Below are 6,482 nucleotides of genomic sequence, written 5' to 3'. Positions count from 1 at the left end.
ACACATATGTCTTTGGGAGCAGATAAATCCCCAGTGTGTGTGGTATTCCAGGGCAGCTGAAAGCCTTACAGCTCACCACTTCACACACATTTTGGCCAGTTTCTTTGTATTTTTATGAGACTCCAAAGGTTTTTGATCTGCCAGGTAATGAATATTGCCATATTTGAAAATAAAAGCTGAGAAATATATTTTAAAATAAACAAATAAATCAGACTAGAAGCCTAGCAAGGTAACTGTAAGGTCCAGGCCAGGCAGGGCTACAAAGATCCTCTGTCAAAAAAAGAGAAAGAAAAAAGAAAAAAGGCAGGATGGTACACACATTTAATCCCACCACTTGGTAGGCAGAGGCAGTCAGATTTCTGTGAGTTCAGCCAAGCCTAGTATACATAGAGAGTCCCAGGCCAGCCGAGAAACTGTGTGTGTGGCTTAGTGTGACTATAAATCCACCTAGTAGAGTTGACTGTGGCATACCTCAATGGTAGAGGTTTGCCTAGAGTCCACAAGTGAGGGGCTGGGGTGTGGCTCAGTGGTAGAGCCCCTGCCTAGAATCCCTCAGTGAGGGGCTGGGGTGTGGCTTAGTGGTAGAGCCCTTGCCTAGAATCCCCCAGTGAAGGGCTGGGATGTGAGTCAGTGGTAGAGTGAATGGGTTATCATGCAGGAGGCCCTAAATTCCATTCCCAGCTGTAGTAATATTTCATTTGCATTTTAATAAATAAAGCTTACTTTTTGGGGTTTTCTTTTTGTTTTTTGTTTTTGTTTTAGTTTTTCGAAACAGGGTTTCTCTGTAGGTTTGGAGCAGACCAGGCTGGCCTCAAACTTGCAAAGATCTACCTGCCTCTGCCTCCCGAGTGCTGGGATTAAAGGTGTGCACCACCACCGCCCAGCATAAAGCTTGCTTGAAGATCAAAAGGTAAACAGCAACCCTGGTCAGCCTTACAGACAGGCAGTGGTGACACACAGCTTTAATCCCAGTAGCCACAGTAGTTTCTCATAGAAACCGGGTGGTGCACGCCTTTAATCCCAGCCCTAGAGAAGAATATAAGACAGAAGGAGACACAGTCTCAAAGATTCCTAGAGGCAGGATCGGCATTTCAGACAGAGGTAGAGGCAAGAGCCAGTAGCTGGCTGTTTTGGTTTTCTGACCTTCAGGCCGAACCCCAATTTCTGTCTCTGGGTTTTTATTAATCATGCTACACCCAGCACCACAAAAATAACTGGTATATGTGTGCATGTGTGTATGTGTGTGCTATGTTTACAAGTTAAGATACGCATAAACCTGGGGAAAATGTGTTTTATACTTTTTCTGAGATAGAAAATTGAACCTAGAACCTCATGCATGCTGGTCAAACTCCCAACCACTGAACTATGTCCCCCAGCAGTGGGAAAATGTATTTTCAAATACCTAAATGTTTCAGTAAGAGCACGTGGCATTGTTTTCCATTTTTAAATCTTGCTAATGGTCTGTTCAGGGGGAGATGGGGCGTCCTTGGGACTGCGGGAAAGGAAAAGTATTAAGTATCAATTCAGGACCCCCACCCACCCCAAAGCACAAAGGAGATTTATCTGCCCCATATGGGCAGAAGGCAGGGAATAAGGGACAGAGACAGGAAGTAGAGGATTAGGGAGAAGGGGATGGGAGCAAGGAAAAGGGGAAGGGGGTCTTTTCCCTAGGAGGTAAAGGACTACCTTCGGATAGAGAGGAGAAAAATGTATCACATAGGAAAATGGCAGTTTATAAATATACAAGGAGAAACTCCATTTTAGGAGGAAGTGTTTAATTTTATTTATTTATTTATTTAGGTTTTTTTAAGTTATAAAACTGATTGGCCCATTAGCTCAGGCTTCTTATTAGCTCTTATAATTTATATTAACCCATTCTAGTATATGTTAGCCACATGGCTCAGTACCTTTTTCAGCAGAGTAGGTCACATTTTCCTTCTTCAGTGTCTGGACAGAACTGCCTATTTAGGTTTTTGGAGACAGGGTTTCACTGTGTAAATCGGAACCCATTCTGTAGACCAGGCTGACCTTGAACTCAGGTATTTCATTTTAATTTGCAATGTTAATTAGGCAAGTTAAAGGGAGGTTTTAAAAAAAAAGATTTATTGCCGGGCGGAGTTGGCGCACGCCTTTAATCCCAGCACTCGGGAGGCAGAGGCAGGCGGATCTCTGAGTTCGAGGCCAGCCTGGTCTACAAGAGCTAGTTCCAGGACAGCCTCTAGAAACTACAGGGAAACCCTGTCTCGAAAATCCAAAAAAAAAAAAAAAAAAAAGATTTATTTACTTATTATGTATACAATGCTCCTCCTGCCTGTACACCTCCATGCAGAAGAGGGTATCAGATCTCATTACAGATGGTTGTATACACCATGTGTGTGCTAGGAATTGAACTAAGAACCTCTGGAAGAGCAGCCACTGCTCTTAACCTCTGAGCCATCTCTCCAGCCTTCCAAAGGGGGCTTTGATAGCTGGGCCTTGGCAGTCAGCCTCAGGTGGAGGAACTAGCCAAATAAGGGACTAGTCCTTGATGGCTGGCTTAGAAATGTAATCACTCGGTTTTTAGCAAGACAGAGCATAGCTGAATGCATAAAAAGGGGGGAAATGCTAGTCAAACAATCTCAAGCTAACTCCAAAATATTTTAATATTAATATTTAATATTAGTTTTTATTGTAAGGGAAAAAACTCACAGAACAAGAACAGGAAGTCTCAAGGTGTGAAGCGTGGGAACAAGAGGGAGAGAGCTAGACAGGCTGGCTCTTTGTTCTGGCTACCCAGAAGGTCATGCCCCAACCTGGTCCAGCCTCTTAAAGGTCATTGGCTGAAGGAGGTTCCTCATCACCTCCCCCTTTTGTCTAAATAAGAGAGTTCCAAACCCAATACAAAATTATATACACTAGGAACAGATATCAAGAATAAAATTAGAATTACAACCAGTATAAACAATATTAAGCAAGGAACATATGTTAAATGTTTTAGTAAACATTCTATCCTAAGGAGTCTAAGTCTTGCATTGGAAATGGCTTGGCTTGACCATAAGAGGAAGGTAACTGTGACTATCTAATCTTTAACTCCATCAAAGGCCTGAGAAGGGAGATAATATTACTTGAGTAATATTGAGTAGGCAGGAAGTGCAATCAAGCAGCTTCCAAAGCGTGCAGTATATGACAGAGACAACTGGCACCTGACCAATCACCCAAAGTTTCATTTGCAACATTGGAGCAACCAACTTTGGCTAAGGCCTAGAGTAACTGAAAGACCATTTTCAGAGGCAGGAAATTTTTCAGAACCATCTTACCATGTCTTTGGCAAGATTTAACATCTCGGACACCATGTACTTTGTCAGTGGTCAAAGCATGGGCAGTTTCTTGGCCAAAGGCCTGTTGTACCAAGAAGAAAACAAACTCCGAATAGAGTGTCTTTGGTGCTCAACATTCTCTCGGGAATAGATTGGTGCTGCCAGGAGCAATCGTGTCTCAGGTCAACAGAACCCTAAGTTATTTAAATACCATGTTCTACAAATCTTTGAAGTGGTTGAAGATTATCTATCTATGCAGAATACAATCTCTATGTATCTAAAGAACCTGATTAGTCTGACTATGAGTATAACAAACATGAATGATTATTGACCTATAATACTTAATACCTGTGCTGGGCAGTGGTGGTGCATACCTTTAATCCCAGCACTCAGGAGGCAGAGGCAGGCAGATCTCTGTGTGTTCGAGACCAGCCTGGTCTACAAGAGCTAGTTCCAGGACAGGCTCTAAAGCTACAGAGAATCCCTGTCTCCAAAAAAAAAAAAAAAAAAAAACCAATACCTGTATAACTTAAAAAGACATCATTATCAGAAATATTAAATAATCTTCAAACAACTGTGCAGTAAATGAGGACAATGACCTCAAAATGTAAACAATGTACAAGTATTTTGATCAGAGATAGAAATATATAATGCAATATGATAAATATATCCTAAAAACTGTAATTGTATCAATATATAAATTGTCTTAAACAGAGGTGGGAACATGCATGCATACAATCTGACAAAATAACTTTTGCCTAGGTGTACAAACATTGTAAACAGAAATAGGAGCATATTCAATACAACAAATATAATTTGAATTTGTATCAATATACAAGAATCTATACCAATAAATTGCTCATAAATAATAGCTCACAAGTATTTACTCTATTACTATTATTATTAGTGTTAGTAAGTTCACACTAATCCACCTATTATCTCATTCAATTTTCCCTCTTTGTTTTTTTGGAGTGGGGGCAAAGGGCAAGGCCTCCCAGAGCCACGTGCTCCAGTGAACTAGTGTCCCTCCCCTGTGTTTCCTATGATCTATAGAAGCAACCTGGGGAAAATTCCACAGGTGGCCCAGTGAGATGGCACCGTCAGTTGAAAGTGCATGCACAGTGGGCAAGCCTGATGATGGCTTGAGTTCCAGCCCTTTTGTTCCTTGCTCTGACAGAGTCCTGGGTGAACACCCACAGTCGAACGAACTATTAGTGAGATCTGTGTTTGTGCCTGAACATAAGCTGCCTAGGGAATGGTAGCATAGCGCAGTCGGTAGAGCGCTTGCCTAACATGCACAAGCCCTGGGTTCAATTCCCTCAGCACTGAAAGACCAAGCATGGTGGTGGCACTTACCTGTAACCTATACACCAGTGGAAGGTGACAACAAGAGGAGCAGAAGTTCAAGGTGATGACCTCAGCTACGTAGTAAATTTGAGGCCAGCCTGGGTGTCCTGGGTAGTTTTTTGTCAACTTAACACAAGCTAGGGTTATCCAGAAGATGCTGGACGGTGGCACACACCTTTAATCCCAACACTCAGGAGGCAGAGGCAGGTGGATCTCCGTGCATTCGAGGCCAACCTGGTCTACAGAGAGAGTTCCGGGACAGCCAGGGCTACACAGAGAAACTCTATCTCGTGACTGGAGAGATGGTTCAGAGGTTAAGAGCACTGGCTGCTCTTCCAGAGGTCCTGAGTTCAATTCCCAGCAACCACATGGTGGTTCACAACCATCTGTAATGGGATCTCATGCCCTCTTCTGGCCTGCAGCATACATGCAGATATATCACTCATACACAATAATTAAGTAAGAAACAAACAAAGGAACCCTGTCTCAAAAAACACCTCCATTAGATTGGCCTGTCGGCTAATGATTGATGTGGGGATACCCATCCCACCATGGGCGGTGTCACCACAAGTCAGATGTTCCTCTGCTTTATAAGAAGACAGGCTTGGCAAGCCAGACTGTTCCTCCACAGCCTCTGCTTCACCCTAACTTCTCTTCAAGATGTATTACAACTATAATAACATAATAAACTCTTTCCTCCCTGTCTTGGTGTTTTCTATTGCTTCAACAAAACATTGTTCATTACTGCACTTGTATTATTGATAACTCAATAGCCAATGCCCGGGATCCATTCACAATCTTCTGGGACCCTCCCAAGGGGCTTGGTCACTTCTCTGGCTCCGCCCTCTGCAGCAGGCACAGCTGTCTCCTAGGCTCAGGCTGACTCCGCTCCACCGCTGCTGCTGTTCTTGGTGGTCATCCCATGGTACTGCCATCTCCAGAATATTGGAGTGATCTATAACAACCTAGCTGCATTTTCAAGAATAGCCTCTCCTAGGCTCTCTTCATGTCCTCAGACTTCAACTTCTCTGCATGACCCCTTCAGTCCTGGGCCTTACTGCCACGGAGGCTGCATCTGCACCAATGGCCTCCCCTGGCCTCTCACACAGTGCCAAGCCTCAGCTGCTCTCCATGACCCCTTCAGGCCTTCAAAACCAGCACCACCTGGGTGACGCTTACACTACCAAGTTCAGCTGCCAACATGAGGTACAACCTTAGTACAACTTGGGGAGTTGGTTCTTCTCTTCCACCATGTGTGTTCAGGGGAATAAACACGTTGTCTGGCCTGGTGGCAAGTACTTTACCTGCAGAGCCATCTTGCCAAGCCCACCCTCTTTAGAAATCTGTATACAAGGCTGGGTATGGTGGCACACGCCTTTAGTCCCAGCACTTAGGAGGCAGAGGCAGGCAGGTCTCTGTGAGTTCCAGGCCACCCTGGGCTACAGAGTGAGTTCCAGACAGGCTCCAAAGCTACACAGAGAAGCCCTGTCTCAAAGGTAAAAAATAAAAAATGAGCCATCAGTGTATGTGTGTGTACTCACATGCATGCCACGGTTCCAGTACATGTGGGGGTCAGAGGGCAATCTCATATGGCGTTCCTTCCCTTTCTACCTTGTTTGAAACAGCCCCTTATTGTGGAACCATACTAGCTGAGCCCCCCACCCCCAGCTCCTAGGGATCTCTTGCTATGCCCTTCAGGAGTTCTGAGATTATAGAAGCAGACCACTGAGTGTGACTTCATGTGAATTCTGGGGATTTGAACTCAGGTCCTCACGCTTCCCTGGCAAGCTTTACCCACTAAGCCATTCTCCCAGCCTAGCTACTCCTTTGTTTTATTAA

The sequence above is a fragment of the Arvicola amphibius genome, chromosome 8 (genome assembly GCF_903992535.2).
Source record: "Arvicola amphibius chromosome 8, mArvAmp1.2, whole genome shotgun sequence".
In the NCBI taxonomy this organism is placed as follows: domain Eukaryota; kingdom Metazoa; phylum Chordata; class Mammalia; order Rodentia; family Cricetidae; genus Arvicola; species Arvicola amphibius.
The sequence above is the reverse complement of the archived record's forward strand: the minus strand, read 5'-3'. Positions refer to the sequence as shown.